General features: G+C 42.0%; 1 protein-coding gene across 1 annotated transcript in view; it reads right to left on the bottom strand.

The window, feature by feature from the left end:
* The window catches only part of RSPO2 (R-spondin 2), a 127,795-nt gene extending 122,568 nt beyond the window's left edge, over positions 1-5,227 (bottom strand). The window contains exon 1 of the mRNA XM_028111148.2: positions 5,003-5,227. The gene's annotated coding sequence lies outside the window, so the exon portion shown is untranslated. The remainder of the gene's footprint in view (positions 1-5,002) is intronic.
* Positions 5,228-24,203: the final 18,976 nt, after the last annotated feature.

The raw sequence follows: 24,203 nt of genomic DNA, 5'->3' as shown, positions 1-24,203 counted from the left end.
TGAATTGGGGAATCCCTGTATCTCAGGTTCACATCAGTAAATATTCAATAAAACGTGAAACACCGCTTATCCTGAAGAGGCAAACAGCCAAGACAGGGAGAGTTAAATGCTAAATGACCCCTATTCCAGACAGCGCACCCAGCAGCAACCACTGCTGGGGGCAGACTCGCTTGCACACATCTCCCGGAGTATGGAAGCCATTTGTTAATGAGCAGCCATAATTTCGGCCTGGGGCCTTATGCGAAAGAAAACGTTTGTACATTTGCAGAACAGTATAATGATTTCACAAATGCAAAGATAAAATGTGTTATCATTTATCTTGGGTTATAATATCTGGGGTTTGATTGCCTTGTGAAATGTCCAAATCAAGAACAATTACAGATTTTTCTCACTCCACATACATCATGAAACACTTAACAAGTACTTCTTTAAGACTATTCAAATATTCGAAAGAAAGAAAATGGCCCATTCAGTAGGAGACAAAACCATTAAGATGTGAATAGGATACGATGTACAGAGGATAAATAAAGAGAACTCAGACTGGCACTGAGAATGGTCATGGGTCATTTTTTAAACCATTAGTCAAAAGAAGGAACAATCTTCTATCCTATCCAGCCATGTCAACTTTTCCCTTGGGTTAAAATTAGCCCCTTGAGACAAAAGCATTTTTGCAAAATACTACGCTACTGACCACACAGGCACACCCATGTTCTGAAATGGTTCGGGCTTCAAGTCCATGATTCAAGTCTGACCCAGTGCATTGGTGCAGTTCTGCCAAATTATACATGGAATGGGCAAGAATTTATTTTTTTTTAAGATTTTATTTATTTATTTGAGAGAGAGAGAGAGAATGAGAGATAGAGAGCATGAGAGGGAAGAGGGTCAGAGGGAGAAGCAGACTCCCTGCCGAGCAGGGAGTCCGATGTGGGACTCGATCCCGGGACTCCAGGATCATGACCTGAGCCGAAGGCAGTCGCTTAACCAACTGAGCCACCCAGGCGCCCTGGGCAAGAATTTAAACATTCATCCTACGAGTTCCCTTTCCCAATATAACTGTCAAGGGCAAACTGCATTATAGGCTTTCTAGAAATAAACCATTTGAGTGTGCAGACAAAACACTACGTTTTTACCTAATCAGCAGTCTTAATTTAAAAAAAATCCTGGTCATTTACAAGGATACTATTGATTCCAAGTGTCTAGAGAGGGGGAAAAAAAGTCAAAAAAGGTAAGGAGAAAAAAAGAGGAAAAGGGCATGAGCCAGCGCCAAGAGACACGAATGTTTAGCAGGACACAGGAAGCAGGAAGCCGTTTGTTGGCCAATGGTCACCTTGTGGGAGCAGGGCTGGCACTTAGAAATATTTTTATCACCTTCCTGCCCTTCAGTATCACTTAATACAACCTGTGGGCCTTATCCAGGATACAAAATACTATGAACAAATGTGGAAGTTAACCATGTACCAGAAAACCCTATTCAAAGCTTTCAATCTTAATAAAAATATTTAATTGCAATCTTTAATCCTGCTTACGGCAGAGGCCATGCCAAGTATATTAAGGGGAATGTGGGGCGATTTGTGACCTCACGTGTTACTGCAGAAGTGCTATCTTCTGAGAACGATGAAGAATTTGCACACTTCATCATACTTGCTCCTCAAAACCCCTCAGGAAAATTCCTGAAAGGCTGCTGGGCAGCGTGCTTCCGCTCAGAGAATAACTTGGTAAAGTTGATGCAATTTAAGGGGAAGCCCACTCTATTTACAATATTCACCCAAAGTCATGGAACAAGGGATTGATGCCATAAAGATTTTCCCTTATTATAAAGAGAAACGATCTACATTTAAGGGATATGCTTATGTGTATTTGCTAAATAAGTCTGCAGAAAATTGATGACGGCTAGAACTTTTTTGTTATTATGTGCTAGGTACGACGTTAAACACTCTTGAGGTACCACACTCTAACCCCTACAATTACCCTAAGGAGGTAGGAACTATTCACATCCACCTAACAGATAGGAAAACTGAGGCCAAGAAAGGTTGAGCGACTTGCCAAGGACATAGAGCTTAGACCTGAGATGCTATCCCTTCATCACCCTGCCTCTCTTTATATGCCTAAAGTCAGCTTATAAGAAAAGTCCTGAGGGACGTCAAGGAAGCAAATTCTAGGGCTGGGAAGAGAAGCGGAGCCCCCCTTTCAATATCCAGCTTTACATCCCCTCGAGGCTGCATGAGAACTCGATAGTTAGAAATACCAAAGTCACAAAAAAACAAATTTTAGAAAATCTATTAGACGCAGGAAAGATATATTTTCTAAGTTCCAACATTTCAAATCATTTTCACCTACCTGGCATCTTGGCTTTCCAAAAGGACTCCTTTTCCAGAGGTACCACTAGCTTAAACTTTACCTTTAAATCCTTGACATTTAGAAAAAGCACAAGCAGCTCTTTCCATCGTTTTTTTTCTTTTTACCCCAAGCTGGGATTTACAAAACTTAAAAAAAGTGTTCTATCTTGTCCATAGTTCCATAATCTCAGGAAAACAAACAACAAACACTAGGCCACCTACTTTTTCCACTATGTTCAGTCAACATTGAGAAATTGTCAGCACCCTCCAAACCACGTGTTTCCAGGATATATTTGTTTTCTACCTACTGCATTTTCAAATATAATTTCCACAGCCCAGAAAAGCCTTCCAAGTGAAAACAAATTGCTTTTACACTCATGCATTCAAGTGCTAAAATGTTAGCTTTCACAAGATTTTGAACTTGAGGTACAGTTCATTATAATACTGTTTAATTTTAAAAAGAGCTTATAGAATAAAATTCATAATTTTGAATAATTTGTCCCTTCCTTCATAGGCTCATACTAAGTAGCTATAGTTTAACTGTTAAAAAATGAGTAACAAGAGCGTGAACATACAGATTGATGAAATATAGTAAAACGTTACATTTTTATTCTCGGCTATGGGTATGTGACTGTTTATTTTAGGATTTTTATGTTTCTGATTATTTCCAGTTCAGCAAAATTAGAATTGGAAAAAAAATTTTAAAGTAACAAAAGGGGGCAAGGTGGCATTCATAAAATTCCATTTGGAATGAACAAAGAAATAAAGTGCAAGCAGGAATAGATGAAACCATCTCAGGAAAACTGCTATCACCACTGGGCAATGGTGACCAGGACCTGACGCCTGGCTGGGCTGGATCATCTGTTCCTAGCTCCACAATCTCTGCATTTAAAAAAAAGGGGGGGGGAGCAGCACAATATACTTTATGAGATCAGGAAGAAAAGTTGCCCACACCTACAAGCCTACAGGGACAGAAGAATCACTTGGGGGAAAGAAAACTGTTTCTCAGTTGCTTTTTCCTGGGCTCTCCTTTACTGACATGAACTTTCCGATCCCTTCCCGGGAGATGAATTACAGTGATGGCTACAGCAATATGCCACAAACGAATCAAGAAGCGAGGAACCCTCTTACACCATAAAATCAAAACCACATGTAAGGATGTGTGCAAGAGCTGAAGAACGCTGCAGGGTTTTCAGCAATGAGCAGAGCTGCTCTCCCCCCTCCCTTGCACCCCGATCCCAACAATAACACATTTGGCAAAGAGACTCACGGAAATGTTGAGAGAATAAAAACTGGTAGCTAATATTTTTGAAAACTCACCTAAATATTAAAAGAGGATGCCTATTACTATAATCTAGACAGGGTGTCATTGGCAGTCACCGAGTTGAGAGCTGTTACAGAGGCAGTTTGTGGGGGGAGGGGGTAGAAATCAACACACTAAATTTAGTACAGTGGAGGTTTGGGGTTTGGGGCTCCAGCAGCAAGAAAAAGAAAAAGGCCACAAAGACATTTGTCTTACTAAACTGGCTGCTTCTTGCTGTATACAAAAAGATGTGGGTACTAAGAGATGCCCAATAATCGAAAAAGAAATATTTCATATAATACTACCTAACTGCCTAAAAGCCTCATCAGTAAAAAAAAAAAAAAAAAAAAAAAAAAAAAAAAAAAAAATAGTGCAGAGAGAAAATGCGTGAATGTTCAGAGAGTAGGACAGAAGGGCCCAGGCTGATCAGGGCCAGGATTTGGAAAGGATAGGACAGAGTAGTTGTGAATATCATCCCAGCAAGTGAAGACGACACACGGGGAGTTTTGTCTTAAGAGACAGAAGGAAAGGCAAAAAGGACAAATTCATTCTTTTGACACGAAGCCCAGAAAGATTCAAGGACGGTAGTCACAGCGAGAGGCGACGCCCATCCAGAAGGAACTCAAACCCAGGACTCCTGCCTCAGAAGTCAGCAGTTTCTCCTAGATCCTCACCGAAGAACTCAAGTCACATGCACAAAAGTTCTGGAAACCTACTGTTAGCATAGTGCCTGTAGCTAACAACACTCCATTAAAATTAAGATGTAATTTAATTTGCTCAAAATTTGCTACGAGAATAGATCTTATGCTCACTTTTCTTACCACAAAATAAATAACAATAAGGGTGGGAGAAAATTTGCAGAGGTGATGAACAGGTCTGTGGCCCTGACCAAGGTGATGGTTTCACAGGTGTATACATATCCCCGAACTCATCAAACCATATACATTAAATACGTATGGATTGTACAAGCAGGGTTAAGTAAATTTAAGTTTGGTAACTTCTACCAAACTAAGCTGTGTACATGTTAAAGTAGCAGTTTGTTGAATTTTTAAAAAGTAAAAATGCAATAATATAAAAAGGAACTTTTTAGATTTTCAGCAGGTGGAAGATTTCTAATGTAACTCCTTTTCACAGGGAAATAAAAACTATGTAAAACTGGATAATATAGAAAGCTAGGAAATTGAGCATATGAGGACTTAAGAGATCTAGATTAACATGTTTCTATATAACTCTTTACGATAAGGTACATTTTGCACCTTCCTTAGCAACATTTCGGTTTCTCTAAGCACACACATTTTTGGTTCTTCCCCACAAGCAGCTAGTTTGAAGGAAAATCTCCTTCTTTTGAGAAATTCAAACTTACCTACGATTTTGAGCAAACTTCTACCAAGGATGTATTCCTCAGCGCCATGCTAAATAATGCCAGATCAATAAAATCGCACTTTTCTCTAATTCCTACGTAGTTTAGCAGTAACTTAGGAGTTCGTTGGAATTAGAATGCATTTTTAGAGGACACTATCTCAGGGAATCTTTCAAAACCATGAATGGACAATTTATTGGAGGCTTACTTGTGGTTGCAGCTCTGAGCAAGAAGACATCCAGAGCAAGCAAGTGGAAAATCTAATTAGCAGCGGCTAACGGTCACCGCACGCTCCCCCGGCGCCCGGCGCAGCTCGGGGGCGGGGCGGGGCGGGGGGTGGGGCTTGCCGAACGGCCTCCGATTCTCGCAACAGAATCCGCCAGGTGAGCACCATTGCCCCCACTCCGCCAGAGTGCCACTGAGTCACAGAGATGGGAAATGAGCTAACCAATGCTCCAGAGTCATTAAGAGGTGGCAGAATTCTTGGCGAAAAGGTTTGGACCAAATGAATAGAAATATGAATTTACCATTGAAAGGGTTCTTGGGACAATTTAGCCCCAACCTTTTATCTTAAATAGGCAGAATGTCTGGTCAAAAGGTGAATCTAAGTTCTCTGTCCCTCTGTCGTCCCTGTCCCTGTCCTGCTGTCTGTCCCTCGCTGTCTATACCTATCCCTCACTCTGTCTCAGGTGCTCCGTCTGTCCCTGTCCCTCGCGCTCTCTCACTCCGTCTATTCCTGTCCCAATGCCCCTGTCCATCTCTGTCCTTGTCTATCACCCTCTGTGCCTCCCTATCCCTCTCCCTGTCCCACTGTCACCCCTGTCTCCCTGTCCCTCTCTCATTCCATCTCTCCCTCTTCTCCCACCTATCTCTTCCCCCCCCATGTGCATGTCTGTCTGTCCCCCCATGTGTCCATCTCCCTCCCTCTCTGTCCATATGTTTGTGGCCGTCTGTGTCTCTCTGTGCCCGTCTCTCTCTCTCCATGTCTCTCTGTGCCCGTCTCTCTGTCTCTGGGGGGGTCTCTGTGTGTGTGCGTGCACGGCTCTGAGTCTGAGTGGGTCTGTGTGTTTGTGAGCCCCCCTCTCTCTCTCCCTCTGTGATTCTGTGTGTGTGAGTCTCTGTGAGTCTCTCTCTGCATGTGAGTCTGTCTGTGTGTGTGTGTCTGTGAGTCTCTCTCTGTGAGCCTGTGTGTGTCTGTGTGTGAGTCTCGTGTGTGTGTGAGGCTCTCTCTCTGAGCCTCTCTGTGTCTGTAAGGCTGTGTGTGTGTGTGTGTGTGTGTGTGTGTGAGAGAGAGAGAGAGAGAGAGAGAGAGAGAGAGAGAGAGAGAGAGACTCTCCCTCTGTGAGTCTGTGTGTGTGTCTCTGTCTGTGAGACTCTCTCTGAGTCTGTGTGTGTGTCTGTGAGCCTGTGTGTGTGTGTGTGTCTCTCTCTCTCTCTGTGTCTGAGTCTCTGAGTCTGTGAGTCTCTCTCAGTGTGTGTCTATGAGTCTGTCTGTCTCTCTCTCTCTCTGTGTCTCTGTCTGGGAGTCTGTGTTTGTGAGTCTCTCTGTGAGTCTGTGTGTGTGTGTCCGTGAGCAAGTCTCTCTCTGTGAGCGAGTGTGTGTGTGTGTGTGTGTCTGTGTGTTTGTGAGTCTGTGTCTGAGTCTGTGAGTCTGTCTCTGTGAGTCTCTGTGTCTCTGTGAGCGGGGGGTGTGTCTGTGAGCGAGTCTCTCTGTGAGCGAATCTGTGTCTGTGAGTCTCTCTCCCTCTCTGTGTCTCTCTCCGTGAGTCTCTCTCTCGGGGGGGCCTCGCTCTCTGTGAGTCTTGCGCTCTCTCTCTCTCTCTCTCTCTCTGAGTCTCTCTCTGTGAGTCTCTGTGTTTGAGTCTGTGTGTGTGTGTGTGTGTGTGTGTGTGTTTGAGTCTCTAAGTCTCTGTGAGTCTCTCTGTGAATCTCTTTGAGTCTCTCTGAGTCTCTCTCTGTAACACTCTGAGTGAGTCTCTGTCTCTGAGTCTCTCTCTCGCTGAGTCCCCGAGTCTTTCTTGCCCTCTGAGACTCTCTCTGAGTCTCTCTCTCTCTGTGAGTCTGTGTGTGAGTGTGTTTGTGTGAGTCTCTCTGTGAGTCTGTGTGTGTGTCCGTGAGCAAGTCTCTCTCTCCCTGTGAGTCTGTGTGTGTCTGTGAGAGAGTCTCTCTCTCTGCGTCTCTCTCTGTGAGTCTGTGTTTGAGTGTGTGTGTGTCTTTTGCTCTGTGTGAATCTCTCTGTGAATCTCTCTGTGAGTCTCTGAGTCTCTCTCTGTGAATCTATGAGTCTCTCTGTCTCTCTCTCGCTGAGTCTCTCTCTCGCTGAGAGTCTCTTTCTCTGTGTGAGTCTGTCTCTCTGTGTGAGTGTGTTTGTGTGTGAGAGTCTCTCTCTCCCTGTGAGTCTGTGTGTGTGTGTGTCTGAGTGAGTCTCTGAGTCTGAGTCTCTCTCTGTAGCTATGTGTGTGTATGTGTGTCTGTGAGCGAGTCTGAGTCTCTCTGTCTCTGGGAGTCTCTCTGTGTGTCTGTGAGTCTCTGAGTCTGTGTGTCTGTCTGTCTCTCTCTCTCTGGGAGTCTCTGTGTGAGTCTCTTTCCGTCTCTATGTGGGTCTCTCTCTTCTGAGTCTCTCTCTCTGTTCTGTGAGTCTGTGTGGATGTCGTGAACGAGTCTCTCTCCCTCTCTCTCCGTGAATCTGAGTCTCTGTGTATGTCTGTGAGCGACTGTGTGTGTGTGTCTGAGTGACTTTGTGTGTCTGAGTGACTGTGAGCGATTCTGTATCTCTCTGTGAGTCTCTGTCTCTGATTCTGTGAGTCTCTGTGAGTGAGTCTGTCTCTCTCGGTCTCTGTGAGCGAGTCTCTCGCTGAGTCTCCCTCTGCACGTCCCACTGCGCTCGAGTCTCGCTCTCTCGCTCTCTGTGCAAGTCTCTCTACGCTTCTCTGCGCGAGTCTCTCTGCCCAAGTGTGTGTGCGCATGCGCGCACGCGCGTAATGAGAGAGAGAGAGACACACACACACACACGGGGAGAGATTTTATCTCCCGGTGTGTGTGTCTCTCTCTCCCCGTGTGAGTCTCTCTGTGTGAGTCTGTGCACAAATCTGTGTGTGTCTGTGTGTGTTTCTCACTTACTGCATGTTTCTCACTGTGTGTGTGTATGTATGTGATTCTCTCTCCCCCCGGTGTGTATGTGTGAGTCTCTCAGTCTCTCCCCCCCTGCCCCCGCTGGTGTGTGTGTGGGAGTGTGCCTCCGTGTGTATGTCTCTCTTCCCTGTGGGTGTGTCTTTCCATGTGTGTATGTGTCTTTCCGTATATATGAGTGTAAGTGTGACTGAGTGTCTGTGTTTGTGTGTCTGTGTGCGTCTCTGTGAGTGTGTCTGCATCCCCGAGTGTGTGTGTCTATGTGCATGAGTGTGTCACTGAGTCGCTGTCTCTGTTTGTGTCTGAGTGTGTAAGAGTGTCTGAGTGTAAGAGGGTGTGCCTGGGTGTGAGAGGGTGTGCCTTGTGAGAGGGTGTGCCTGTGTGAGAGGGTGTGCCTGTGTGTGGTGTTTTGCTGTCTCTCCCACTGTGGGGTGTGTGTGTGTGTGTGTGTGTGTGTGTGACACACACAGTTTGTGGCAGAGCTAGTGAAGAGTTACTCTCTAGGTTCGTTTAGGGCAGAGAGCGGCCAACAGCCATTCCAGCCAGAACACACACACACACCTTACCAATGACTTTAGAATCTAAGTAGGAATAAAGAACGTAGATTTTATACTCTCTAGGTCTCAACTGGGTACTGAGCCTGTATGTGCGGATCCTCTAAGAGATCATAGAACCGGGACCAGCCGCTGCCCCAGTCCATCCTGCTCTCACCGCCTTCTTGGTGGAAAGGCACCCGCGGCTAGCAGCCGCTCAGCCTCCGCCCTCACCACAGCCGACTGAGGCCTCCGCAGCAGCAACCCTCACTCTGCTCTTACCCACCCTCCTCCACACCCAGAAACCCGACACTTCCAAAAATATTAAAGACATTAACCTTTTCATAAAAGGATTAAAAATCCCTTAATAATCTTAACCAAAAATGCTTCCCATCATCAACAGTACAATTTCAGACAATACTCTCCCCTCGGGGCCTAGACATTTCTAGAAGGAATGCACTAGGTCCTAACCCCAAACCAATGTTTCCTTTACTAGGCAAGCAAAATAATCTATTGAACTTGAGCATGAAGGAATTTTACTTTATCAGTAATAAAAGTGGACATTACTTCTCTGCGTCAATTAAGACATTCTTAAAGTTCAAATATATTGGGCATAATCAGTAAGAAAAAATTTCAGTATTTTCCAGTTAGAATCATGTAACTAAAGAATGATTGGATATGGCCTAACATCCTGTTAAAAATAAAATTTTAGTGTAAAATACTGTGCTATAACTTTGGTATAGGCTTTCAAAACATCTGTAAGAAATATCAGGACCACTTTATAAATAATTTTTTTAGATTTTAAAGATTATAAAGAGCACACATGCACAAGCTGGGGGAGGGGAAGAGGGAAAGAATCTTCAGGCAGACTCCGTGCTGAGTGCAGAGCCCTATCCCACAACTCAGGAGATCATGACCCGAGCTGAAACCAAGAGTCAGACACAACCAACTGAGCCACCCAGGTGCCCCAGATTTTAGAGAAAGAGCAAGCAAGCATGAGAGAGAGAACGAGCGCTCATGCACACACGGCGGGGGGGGGGGGCAGAGGGAGAGAATCCTCAAGCAGACGCCCTGCTGAGTGCAAAGCCCATCGGGGGGTTCAATCCCAACACCCTGAGATCATGACCTGAGCCAAAAATCAATAGTGGGATGCTCAACTGAGCCACCCAGGCGCCCCTCATATTGAAGAGTAATTTGTGTCCCCAATTTCATAAACTCTTCTAGAGCATCATTCATTTCTTCCCCTCTGAACCCAGAAGACATTTCTTATCTGCCTTATTCTTTTGTCATTCTTGGATTTTTGACAGACTGCTATTGATAGCCTGCATTTATTTGTTCAAAAATATTCTGATAACTACAGCAGACTAAGCATTATACTGAACATTGATGACAATGTGAACAAAGCTCCCACTCCTTGGGAGCTTATGTTCTAAAAGCTGGATGGGGCTTTGGATTGGATAGAATTGGATAGGGCCATGCAAGTTTTTCCAACTTTATTGAGGTATAATTGGCAAATAAATGTGTAGTATTACTGAAGTGTACATGACGATTTGATACACAAACACATTGTGAAAAGATTCTCCCTGTCACGTTAATTAACACATTCATCACCTATTTACTGTTTTGTTTTGGGTGAAAATAAGTTCTACTCTCTTAGCAAGTTTCAGTTATAAAAATAGTGTTAACTATAGTCCCATGTTACACATTAGATCCTTAGGACTTACTCATAACTGAAACTTTATTTCCTTTTACCAACCTCTCCCTATTTACCCCACACCTCAGCCCCCTGGAAACCACTTTTCTACACTATTTCTATGAATTTGACTTTTTTTTTTAAGAAGCCACATAAGGGATGCTATGCAATATGTGTCTTTCTCTGGCTTATTTCACTTAGCATAATATCCTCCAGATTCACCCATGCTGATGCAAATGTCAAAGTCTCCATGGCTTAACACAGAAGAAGTTTGTTTCTTGATCACAGAGTCTGGTGTGGATGTGCAGCTGGGAGACTTCCACAGGCCATTCTGGAACCCAAGCTTTGTTCGTCTGGTGGTCCTGCCATCCCCCAGGGCGGGTGGGGGCGGAGGGAGAGCAGAGAAGTGAGGCTGGATCCTCTGCACCAAGTCGGCTGGCTTAAGAATAGAGCCTTTCCCATAGGAGGTTAACTGAGGCCAGGTTTAGAAGTAAATATATCACTTCTGCACACTTTCTACTACAAACCCCAGGCCCATAGTCACACCCAGGTACAAGGGAAATGTACTCCAGCTACATGTGCAAGAGGCAAAAGAAATGGGTTTTGCTAGATACGGTGTTCTCTGCTACAATAACAAAATTCTAGCATGTGATAGAATAGAGGAGGCTGGGACTAGGTGCAGTGAGTGAGGCTCCTATGGTGCAAAATGCAAGGAGTCACTCCTTCTCAGGCTTAGGCGAGCACACCTTAGATCTGTGCTCCTCACAGACCCCCCTTCTTGCCTCACCCTATCTTGGCCCCAATAGACAGTTTAACTGCAGAAAATCAAGAAGGCAATGTGCTCCTTTAGATACAGAGACTAGAAAGGGAGCTTGTTATGAAAAGGAGGGAGAAAGATCTTTCCAAACAGAGGAAGCAACAAGTGCAAAGGTCCTGAGGCAGGAAAATTGGGTAGAGGGTTTGAGAAACAGGAAGAGACCAAAGGACAGATACCAAAAGGAGAGTTGGAGACATAAGCAGAAACCAGGTCACATGGAGCCTTTGGGTCTGAGCAAGGAGTTTGGGTGTTATTTCAGGTATCACAAAAAGCTCTTAAGCATTAAAGTGGCAGAATCAAAGGCTCCGACTTTTGTTTTATAAGCAATCCCTCTGAGCACCCTGTGGAGAACGGACCACAGGAAAAGTAGCTGGAAGGCTACCGACATGTTTTGGGAGAGAGATGGTGATAACACGGTCTACAAAATGTCAATAGACTTGGAAGAAGGATTCAGAATATACTGGACAGGGCTTATAGAAATCCAAGGTACTGCCCAAAAATGAGAAATAAAGGTTTAAGCAACCAAGTGGATATTAATGTTTTGTGGAGCCAGGAAAAGAATATTCTACTTAAATAGTGAGTTCCTTGGGGGAAAAGGAGAGGCTTCTTTCTATTCTCAAAAATAATCCAACAAGGGGTTTTAAAGATGTATTTGAGAGAGAGTGCGTGCACACACAAGCAGGGGCAGGGACACAGAAGGAGAGGAGGGAGAGCATCTCAAGCACACTCCCTGCCGATCACAGGGCCGGATGTGGGGCTCGATCCCACAACCCTGAGATCATGACCTGATTATATTTGTATACATATATATAATTATATACGTGTGTGTGTGTATATATATATGAAAAAAATCAAATTCAAGGCAATAAGCATCCCATCTCCCACCTAAAAAAATTGGCATCAGTGCAATATCTGGAGAATAATTGGCAGTAAAATCAAAGATTTACCTTTCTATCTTGGTGGTGAAGAGTATGGTGGAATCCAAATGCCTAGACTGAAATTCTAGCTCTAACATTTACTAGTTCTGTGAATTTGTGCCAGTTATTTACCTTCTGTGCCTCAGATTCTTCCTCTGTAAAATGGCTAGAAAAGTAGAGCCTACCGTATAGGGTCATTTAAGGACTAAATTACATGTAACAAAGAACTATGCTTGGCACAAAGTGCTCAATAAACGTAATGATTATAGTATATTATTACATCCAGTTCTGTGCATGATTCTTAAGGGGAAAAGGTTTAAAGGATGTTCATATCAACATTTCAACATTAAAAGTTTTCAGTATTGACTGCTCAAAAGTAAGGAAACAGATTTTTAAATTTCATGGTGAGCAACTTGAAAGAAAAATGGCGTCTGAAGGACATGAACTACCAGCCCTAATTGGCGGATATGGCTCATTTATTCTCTTAAAAACATACAGGTTGAAGGGGGTAAAAAAAAAAAAAAAATCATTCCCAATCTTTCATTAGTAAAACCAGCTAGGTGCATTCCAGTTCTGTTCACCTGGCTTGCAATGTAACCAATTTCTTCGGCTCACCATACTTTTTGCTCTCTTAAAAGTACCATAAAGGCACTTTACTTGGAAGAAAGGCATACACCTACAGTGTTGTATTTCTCCAGCAAGAGGCTTGTTCTTGCGAGCCACGTATGAAAGGTGTTTTATGTTCAAGATTTCTAGCAGGCTCTTTAATATAATCTTCCTCATAGACATGTGTGAATTAAATTTTCAACTTCACTAAGCTGTTAAATGTACATATTATAGGTATCCTTCATGGAGTCATATAAAAGGCACACCAATGGTAACTTGACTGGTAGCAACAAGCTGGTTTTAAATGGATATGGGGAAGATTCTATAATTAGAGCCAGCTGCATCCCCTAAGTAGGAGGAATGTTAATTTTTTTTATAACTTTACTGCCACTTACCCACTGAAGACATAGACTCTAGACCCTTTCTTGATATGTCTGCAAATTCAAAACTACACAACCGAAAACCTGCTATTGACGCCCCTGGAGAGCACATTCTCAGTGGCTAGCTGCCATTCAGGTAGAGCTTGGGGGAAACTTTAATCCTTCTCAGGTGACGTTACTTGTATTCTACAACATCCAGTTGATCTCCTCAAATATTTTCCTTCCTCCCTCTCTAAGCCTTCCAGAGTGTTTAAGTAGCACAAAGTACTGTTTTTCTACCCAATGAGCCTCAGATTACACCAGGCTGAAGCTACTTTATGTTCACTCAGGAGCTTCTCTGAAAGCTGTTAACAGAAAACATTATCAGAAGATGTCTAATAGAATTCAGGTTTCCAGAAGGCTTGCATTTCATTCCTGTTAGCAGAAGCCAGAAGGACTGTTTTGATGTCATTTGACCACTAATGTTTCAGTAGGCAGAAACTATTGCAAGATTTTGCCTCCTCCATCTGACAGGCAATGGCCTGACACAAATCAAAGCATTTTATTTGCTTGCAGTGAAGTTAACCTGCTGGTCAAATATGCATCCTCTCCTTCCTCTGACCATTGGCAATTAAAGGGGAAGAGTTAAGCATATTGCCCGCTTTTCCTGTAAGAACTGTTTTGGGGCGCCTCGGGGGCTCAGTTACACGTCTGCCTTCGGCTCAGGTCATGATGCCAGGGTCCTGGAATCGAGTCCCGTGTCAGCATCCCTGCTCAGCGGGGAATCTGCCTCTCCCCACTGCCCCTGCACCCTCTCGCTCTCATGTGCATGCGCGCTCTCAAAATCTTTAAAAAGTAAAAATAAAATGCAAGAACATTTAAAATAATGTTCTAGTAGCCCTTTATATATAGCAAATGAGTATGAATACAACAGTATTGGATGCCACTCAAAAATCAAAGGCTACTAATTTAAAACACCTCTAACACCAGAAGCAATATACTGTAGACGACATGAAGATTATAATGTTCTGTAAAGGATGCTCCCAGGTCTTGGAGTTCAGTCAACTTCAACAGGAAATCAGCAAAACAGATTTTTCAACTCCAGCTTAACAATAAGCCGCCAATGTGATTCATGGTTGTTTGAAAAAGTAATAAACACACTCGGGTGATTCTTTGGATTCATACAGTTTCCTAGAACTTCAGAGGCAGGAAGGAATTTGAAGTCTCCTAGTCCAAACCCTATAAACCAGGTCTAAAGCATCTTCACCCCCCAGGGCCACTATGTGCCCAAGTCCAGGGACCCACTACTATTATCCTGTATGCACACAGTCTAGTGGAAGTGGGACAGCCACACACATTCTACTTCTATTGCCACTACTAATTATTATATCGGATAATTAATAATACTTATTCCACAGGGTTGTTATGAACATGAGGACATAAAGAACCTAAAGGTCTAGCACAGGGTGGGACTTGCTATGGACTAAAAAGTGTCCCCCCAAAAGAGATGAAGTCCTAATCACCAATACCTATGAATGTAGACTAACTTGGAAATAAGGACTTTACAACTGTAATCAAGTTAACATGAGGTCATTAGAGTGGGCCCTAATCCAATGTAACTGGCATTCTTGTAAGAACAGAGGAGAGACAGCCATGCAAAGATGGAGCAGAGATTGGAGTTAGGCAGCCACCAAGTAAAGAATGTCTGGGGCTTCCAGAAGCTGCAAGAGGCCAGAAAGGATTTCCCCCCTCTGTATCTCAGATGGTACATGGACCTGCTGACCCCTTAATGTTGGGCTTCTAACCTCCAAAAATGTGCATAAATTAATTTCTGATCTTTTAAGCCACCTGGTTTATGGTACTTCATTACAGCAGCCCTAGGAAATCAATACAGTATTGGAGTGTGTGCTGCCAATGCACTTCTGAAAGTCATGACATCTAGAACAGAACACTAGTGTGGGCTGGGAACCTTCATCTTCCTCATTCTTCAGTCTAGGTGACTATTCCTCCTAATGTAGCCAATTACTTTTTGCAACGGTATCACATCATAACCGCAGGAGGAGTAAAAAAAAAAAAAAAAAAAAAAAAACAACGCTAACCCCTTGTCTCCAACATCCTAGTCCTCCATAGTTGCTTCTTTGATCTTGAGAAACACTCCCCGTTTTGTTAGAATTTCATTCATAAATTCATTTTGTTACGCCCAGCCATCGGCATCTTTTTGTAACCCATCAACCAACATTTAAATTTCCTGTTCAACTTCATATCATGCAAAAGTGTGGTTGGTAATACCAGCTGTCTTCAACCTAATCATTAAGAAAATATTGTTCCAAAGCTGACGACAGAGTCCTTTACTATACCAGAGATCCTCAAAGTGGACAATCCATTACTCCCCACTCTGTCAAATATAATTCAGTAAGTAACATTTGATGATATACCTGCATTTCTCTACCTTTCCCAATAGGAATTTTAAAGCCTATTATGTTTTCCTAAGTGCAAGCTATTGTTAACGAATTTTGGTCAAACACATTTATCTTCCAGTCTAGTAAACCTAGTCAAAAAAGCAAAATATTTGTATGGTATAACCCATGCTGTCTATAGCTGCATTGAAATCGGGCTTTCTTATAATGAAGTATCCAAAAATTGACATCATGGTCGTGTAAGAATTGAGAAATAGGTCTTCCTTCCTTTGTCAGGAATTCAGATTAAGCTTCAGTATCTATAGTATTGTTTGTATTACAAACATTTAAAATGATGACTCAGGGGCGCCTGGGTGGCTCAGTCATTAAGCATCTGCCTTTGGTTCAGGTCATGATCCCAGGGTCCTGAGATCAAGCCCCGCATCGGGCTCCCTGCTCAGCGGGAAGCCTGCTTCTCCCTCTCCCTCTCCCCCTGCTTGTGTTCCCTCTCTCGCTGTCTGTCAAATAAAGTCTTTAAAAAATAAAAGTAAAGATAAAATGATGACTCAGAGGCATATGATGCAGAATCTAATGAAGTAATGTTGTTTAATATTCTGCTTAGAAAGTATTATAATTTGAGTCAATAGCTGTCAACAAGAATTTCTATTTAAGTACCTAGTAGATGCCAGATGCATTACAGATGTGCTCATCATGATGTGAGCGGTCTTTAGAGGTCCCTCTACACTCACTACAGTCACTGGCTTTACAACACTCTTAAGAAATACCCTGTTAAAAAAAAAGAAAAGAAAATACACTGTTGTTGGAAAAAGCAATTTCCAGCGATTATCAAGAAAGGTCTCTTCCATTAATGGAATTTCCTATGAGCCTTCATTTTGCCCATAATTCCAAAAGTTAGGATAAATCACATCCTTTTTCTACATGACAGGCCACAAGTCTTGAATAGGAGTGATTCTGTTCCTGCTCTTTCTTCCCCTAAGTTCAGGCTCTCCCATCTCTTCAAAACTTTCTCAAAATTCAGCAAGAAGAGGACTACTTGAAGCTTGCCAAAGACTTTACAACAGTTAGTACTGAGTCACTTTTTTTTTAAAGATTTTATTTATTTATTTGAGAGAAAGAATGAGAGAGAGAGAGAGTGCGCACATGAGAGGGGAGAGGGTCAGAGGGAGAAGCAGACTCCCTGCCGAGCAGGGAGCCCGATGTGGGACTCGATCCCGGGACTCCAGGATCATGACCTGAGCCGAAGGCAGTGGCTTAACCAACTGAGCCACCCAGGCGCCCAAGTCACTTTCAAATCAAAATCATGTTCACCACCCATAGCAGTTGCAAAGGACTATTTTATTTCTGCATAAGGGAACTGCATTATACCAAATTCATAATTTTGGACAACTTTCAAGGGACAATTTCCAAGCCCTAGGTCACTTTACAGAATAGTATTATTTAAAGGCAAGACAAAAAATAATCATTCATAATTGACAGGATTCAGTCAAGAGTCACATCAGCCACCGCATGATTTACTGACCAGCAGAAGTTGTGGTCAATGGCTTCCCAAACTCCACAACCAACCTCAACCCACTAATCATGCTCCCGGGAACCACAGCTGTCCATTATCAAACATCTGAGTTTTTAAATTACTTTGTTAAAGTTAGGAGACTAAGTTTCTCTATTATACTAACCTGATGGAAGGACAGTGACCACAAGATATCTTTCACCAGTAGAAGGAATGCTATGGATATGACAGCCTTAATTTCTCGCAAAACATTAGACAGATTCCAGATCCTTAAGTAGAAAATTTTAAGCTAGTTTGCTCGTTCAGCTCACCCAACCTACAGTTGTTCTCCGCCACTTCCTTTTATCTACTTAGAAGAGCGCAGAACACCCAAGAGTTCCTCAAAACTCCCCCTATAAACCTGACCTTTAAACACACATACATACACACACACACACACACACACTTCCAAAAACAAAAAACCTCTAAAACCTCAAGACTCAAGCATCAAAAACTAGCATTACTTCTAAAGTATTCTTCTATCTACAAGAACTACCAAGAAGGCATGACAAGTCAAAGACCAGGACTGCCTTAATTTATATCTAATGATGGTTAACTCGGAGCCCCAGGTGCAATTCTTCTCAATCCACTGGGCTGCCAAGGGTTTTTAACTCAGTGCAGAGTCTTTAAGGCTGAATGATGGTAGTGGAAAGGAACAAAAAATACCAGAGTTACCCCAAAAGGCTATGGTGGGGGAGGCACAATGGGTACAGGATCCACCATCTGGTCATAGGGATATTAACTCCACTAGGATTCAACTCAACTGAAAACTGGTCTCAGGGGGGGAAAAAAAAGTGTAATGTGCAAAGTCATAATGATGATCTAGCAAATCCCGCACATTAAAAGCCAGCTTTTATCTACAAGGAGGCACTAGAACACAGCAGGTAAGGTGAACAATGAGAGGCCAGAGAATTTTTTAAATCTTCCATCAGACTTCATTACATGAGGAAAGAGAACTTTCTTAAACAAAAGAAACACTGGATTTTCAAAGATCAATTATTCTCAAAAGGCAAAAATTCGAGAGATTCATTAAAAGAAATGGATATTCTCCATAAAGATTAAAGACTTTGGCAAACAATTGGCAAGTATTAATTTGCAGTTGTTTTGGACAACTCCAAGTTTTAAGTTGTTTGAATTTTCAGGTATGCACTTCATGGAAAATTTTTTTATATAAAACTAATGTTTTCCAAAGTGATTGTAGTAGAAGCTGGAATCCACCTCTAAGTTGACACAAGCTTTATCTCACAGATCTTAAAACTGTGAGGTTGGTTAAGTTTGCCTTTCGGTGAGGCTTTGTCAAAAGGATTAGGGACCCAAACCAGAAATGCCCCAGTAAGGCCGAAAGCTCTTTATTTGGTCTTTTTTTCTCCTTCTGTGTGGATATCAAGATGATCACAGCATCAATCTTACTGGAGAAAGCACACTAGTTTTCCCACCTGAACCAACGGGACAAAACAAAGTAAGCACACATCCTACAGACCATGAGAGAACAAAGCGCAAGGAAAAGAATGCAAAGTGTGCCCTCTATCGGTCTGTGAGTTTTAATCGCCAAAGGGCTGGTTGGCAAGTTGTATCCAGCAATAAATAGGTGAGACACGAAGCCCATCCTGGTAGAAAAACTATAAAATGCGCTGACCCAGCAGCAAACACCCAGCAGCAGCCCCCTGGACCTGAAGAATGTTCAGACTGGTTCTGACCAACCTGTGAACCAGCAGCACGATATAGAGGAGCCATGTCCATGCCAGCGTGGGTCATCAGCTGGGAAACTGCAACAGCAATTTCTAAAGACTCTATATTCCGTTTTTATTATTAACGAGATAAAATTAGACCATATGAGAAGAGGATTTTAACAAAAACCTTATTCTGTATTGTTGTTCTACAGACTTTTTTTTAGAAGAATGGAGAGAATTAAACATCCATTGTCTTTGAGTAAGGGATCATTAGCCAAGTAATTATTTACCAAGTCTTGAGATAGCACTTCTGATATTCGCTCATATTGTGTAATATATACACAGCAAATGACTGGAAACGGACACCCGGAAAATAAAATTTTAGAAAACAAATGTGCATATCAATTTGAAGCAGCCATTTGGCATCAGGCTAGTTAAGGTCTACCTATTACTTTAACCAATGCTTCTTAACCTATTGAAGGAAACAGATGAACCATGTCCATTTTGAGACTTCAGAGAAAGCTTTAGGATCCTCTCTCTATACCCTAAGAAGAAAGGTTTTGCTTCTAGTTTGAGGGGATTCACAAAAACCCTGGCTCCATCTCTAGACCCCAAGTTAAGAAACCCTGCTCAAAAGAAATGTGCTCAGTAAGCTAGTCTTTAATTGCACTTAAGAGCCTTCAAGTGATGAGAACTGAAAGATTCTAAATAAATTTTAAGGGTTTTCCCCCAAGCAACTAGGTAAGAAGGAAAGCTACCTATAATTAGTTTCTCTACATTTTAAGAGTAAAAGAATATTTAATAGCTTTTCTCTAATCTTGCTTGGTTATTCTGATTATGACGGTATACCATGTGAGCATACATAAAATACATACACGCACACACACCTACGCACACACGTTTACACATCTGCTCGAGCGCACACCTACAGACGCACGTAATTGTTCTGGCAACTGGAATACAAGGAAAGAGTTTCCTAAAATTTATACAAAAATAATTCTTTAAAAAACAAAGAATAATTTTAAAAAATTGAGCAATACAAGTATGCAAAAAGAACTTTTTAACCAGATCCCACTTGTGGTCCTATACTTCAGTTACCCCGCCTATTCAGCATTCAGTTATTTAATATTATTTTATCAGCATAATTGGGAGTTGTAGAAGTTGAGGCTCAATAAAAGTCTGTGGTTCAAAGAACTCCTGAATGGCTTCAAAGGTTGTTTTTCTTTAAATGAGCATTTATGTTGGACATGTCCTGTGTACAGGAAAAGCCAGGGAATTCAGGAGAACTACATTCTAGTTCTAGCTACTTTCCACTCAGCCATTAGTTTTTAAAAATCACATTTCACTTTCCAATTCTGTCAAAATGGTTGCACCTCCTCCAAATAGTGAAATGTCAATGCTCTCCCAGAAGGCACTGCACAAAAACAAAAACCACCTAGGTCCTCTATTGACACCTACAGAAGAATCTGTACACACACACACACACACACCCGCATCCCTCCTTGATGATCTGCATAGTTCTGATATACTCAAGTCACAAACACAAGAATGCAGGTTGAATACTTTTCCTGCTCTGTGTGTGTTATTAATATCATTGCCTTTTAGGAAGAGAAATACCACTTTTATTTTCCCCTAAATGATTATTCCTCTGGACAAAGTGTTTGGGGATGAAAAAAATCCTTGGTTGACCCTTTCTCTGGAAGTGTTTTTAAAAATATAGATTACCCCACCCCAGAATTTCCCTTTCCCTGCCCCAAACTCCCCTGCCATGTGGACGGCTCTATCATTGAAATAATCAGCTGGTATTTACAGAGACACCAACAGGCACTAGGGTGTTCTGTGAAATTCTGAAGATTATCAGAAGAGACTTCAGAATGAGGGCTGGGCGGGGGAGGCTTTTTATATCTCAATGGTTTTTGTCTTTAAAGAATAGCAAATAATGAGATTATGCCTATTATCTAAGAATGCATTCAAACTTAAACTATGTGCAAAGAACTTAGAAATTTTTTTAAAAAATCTTCTCATTAAGTCACCAAATTTATTTTAAGGGCAACCAAAATCTCACGATGACTTTTTGTTCAGCCACAGCTTGTGGAGAAGCACGTTGTTAGGCCTGCTTTGGGGATACAGAGAGGAATCAGAAGCTCCGCCCAATTGGAGTTTGAAGTATGGTAAGAAGACATTTGGCAAAATAACCAGAATAAAGGGGGAAATAAGAGCATGCTTGAAGAGTCGCCCAGAAAGCTGAGAAAGCTGTGAGGGAAAAATGGACTCTGGCTTCAGAAAAAGGGCAGAAAATTCCAGGGGGGGAGGGTGGCTTCCTAAAGGCAGTGACTTTAGCTGGGCATTTGGAAGCTCAACAGCTTAAAAACCTCAAAACACATGGTGTGTTTGGAAATGGAGTAACCCGGTAAAGCTTAAGCACGTAGCGCTTCCAGGGTGGTGGAAAGTTGGAAATGAGCTGCCATAGGTGGTGCGGGCCGCCTTGAAAGCCCTGCGAAAGAGGCTGGCACGGATTCTGCAGTCAGTGTGGAGACCTGGAGGGTTGGGGTTTATTAACAGAAGTCACATGATCAGATCCGTGGTTGAAAAACCTTCAACATGGCAGCCTCATAAAGGATGGAGTGAAGTAGATGCTGGGAGATAAGTCCGTGAGGGTACCTTTGGGAATGGAAAGGCCGGGGTGGATATAAACCTTTCAGAGGTAGACTCACTAAGACTGAATGAACCAATGAAAGAGGCAATAGGGAAGACACAGGCTACAGGGAGGCTTTCAGCTTCGACTCATAGAAACCTCATGAATGGAAGAGACACAGGCAGAGAACACATTTGGGAGAAGGCACAGATGGGGACAGGAGTTGTCAAGTTTGCGTGTGTGTGGAACAGAATATCTAACCATACAGCGGTAGTTGGGAAGTCAGAGGGGATAGAACCTGAAGCTAAAGAGAAAAAAATTTTTTCTTTGTTAAGTTGAAGCTGGAGTTGAAGGACTTCACATGGAAGTAACAGTTGAAGATACAGGGGTGGGTAAAATCCCCCGAAGGGAAAGAATAAAGGAAAATAAACACTAGTCTACACCTCCTCTGAATGAGGGGACTAAATAAGAGAAATGGGCAGAATATGGAAGGCAAAACTAGAGTATGAGGTCGCTAGTCAGAGGAAGAGACTTTCTTTTAGAAAGGAGGGCTATAGCCAGAAAAAGTCATGGAGGGCTGCCACCATGTGGGCCTTGCAAGGAGGCAAATATAAGGAGGACTGTTAATAAAAATCTTTTCAATAAAGTGGTGGATGCAGAAGGCATATTGTAACTGATTAAAGGGTGAATGGAACAGGATTGTTAATAGAAGGGAAGGGTACAAGTGAAGAAAAAGGGAAGGGATTGGAAAGCAATGTGAGGAAGAAGGAAATTAAGAATTTTAGCATTGGGGGAAAGCAGTATGTTCTAAAAGAGGGTGACTGGCATGGAGAGGTCCTAGAGAAGAGCAGAACAGGTAGGGGGCAGGCCTTGGGAAGAATAAAAGCACACTCACCTTACTCATTCCCTCTCCCCCTCCCCCGTCCCACCATCCAGTCTGAGAAAGAGGACAAGAGAGCAACTGGAAAAGAAGAACGAAAATCCTTTTTAGTTCCAAGGATCTGATTTTCATAGTCATATCATCTCCAACCCCTTTCTTTCCACACCCACGAACACACATACACCTATACGTATATATCCCATCCTGAGCATAGATCTAATCGTATGTATGTGTTCTCTTCAGCATTAATTAGCACCTTCCATATTTATTCCATAAATTCCCATTAGCACCTTCCATATTTATTCCAGCTAAAATTATGGAAATGTATAAATATGAACATGCAACACTGCAGATAATGGGGAAAAATGACATTTTGGAGGGTAAAAAAAAGTTTAAAACAATTTTCATCCCAGGGCTTATCACCCCATTTTAGCGGAGTGGTTATCAAGTATTATATCAAATGATTTGTCTATCATTTATTTCCTGCACTTAGGAGGGGTAGGAGTGCTTATCCCCATGGGGGGTGGGGATGAGGTTTAAAAGGCAGTCAGCTGGAAGGAATGAAGTAAAAAGTATCCTGGGTAATCCATACACTGGCCAATTAGTCTCTTAATAAATCAAGAGGTGGTTTTGCATTAAGGAATTAGAAGTGTCATTTCCAACTTGTGATTTCTGCAAATATTGGATTCTACCCAAGCTGGATTTATAAGCAGATAAAGCCAGAATTAAATGGAGGCCTGGGAGAACATCACCTATTCTGAATCACTTCCAAATTTCAGTAGCTTAATAAAAGGTTGGTTGAGACACAGTTTTTTTAACCTCTGTGCCCTGGTAAGATAGTAGGCAGAAAAACTCAGAATTATGCTAGAACAACAAAACAGCCCATTAAAAGAAGAAAAGAGCGTATTTACATGCAAAGTTAAACATCACAGGAAGTTTTCAGAAACACTCTGGAACTTTAAAAAGGTAATATAGAAGACATATTTTAAAGTTTTCTCATTTAAGTGTAGGTAAATATGTTCCATGTGACATATGTATTTTTGAAAGAATACCAATGAGAAATAAACTATCATTAATAGTACTTGTAAAGCCAAATATCTCCAAATCTCTTCATTAAATTTTAATTTATCCCTAATAGTATTTAAGAGAGGATGTTTAGGCTTTTCACCAACCTCAGTTATGAGAAACATACCACACTGTTTGTGATAAACACTTCAGTTTCACGGAAGAAGCCAATTCTAATCTTAAGGAAAATGAGAGGTTACAGAGGGAGAAGCTGAGGCTTTACCATGGAAAAGTCTAGGCAGGAAACTTTTGTCATACTATGCCCCCTACCATACAACCACCGGAAACACCAATCACATATCTGGGAGCCTTACTGCTTTTTAAGGAGTTTTATCAAGAGGTTTTCATAGATCCTTGGTTAAAATGTGATTGGGCATATAAACAATGGAGATAGTAAATTAAGTCACTGCATACCAAGCTCAAGAAATCCCAAAAACCACAATAAAGTTATGATTTGTCTATCCACCTTTCAGTAATTCAACATGAAATGTGGCTTATAACTATTCCAAAAAAATGAAACCAATCTACCCAGTGTACCATTACAAATAAATCTTAAGTGGTTCCAAGACAAATATAGGCAGTGAGGTTTCACAGTAGCTAATAATGACCATGCTTTTGAATGAGAAGGTGGGGTGAGAGGGCCAATGAGTTACAACTGTTACCATGTAGACAAAATGTGAGTTGTCATCCAGTTTTTCAAAACGTTGGCATGTGCTTCCTCTCTACACAATTTTCATTCTCTATTGTGTTTGTGCCTAATTAAAAATTAATGCTACCAGGACCTATTAGTGATTATCAAATACATTTTTATTTTAGGATTTTGTTTTCTAAAGAAGGGGAAGAAGGAGCGAGGTGGTGCTGTTTAGGATGGTCTCCCCCATACTAGGTTTGGTCAACAGTAGGGAAGGTTGACATTCTCTTCTCTCAATCCTCTGGC

This window comes from Eumetopias jubatus, unplaced genomic scaffold (assembly GCF_037043125.1).
Source record: "Eumetopias jubatus isolate StellerSeaLion01/CBP00866 unplaced genomic scaffold, mEumJub1_p1.0 scaffold_4, whole genome shotgun sequence".
Lineage (NCBI taxonomy): Eukaryota > Metazoa > Chordata > Mammalia > Carnivora > Otariidae > Eumetopias > Eumetopias jubatus.
This window is presented reverse-complemented; position numbering and strand designations above follow the sequence as displayed.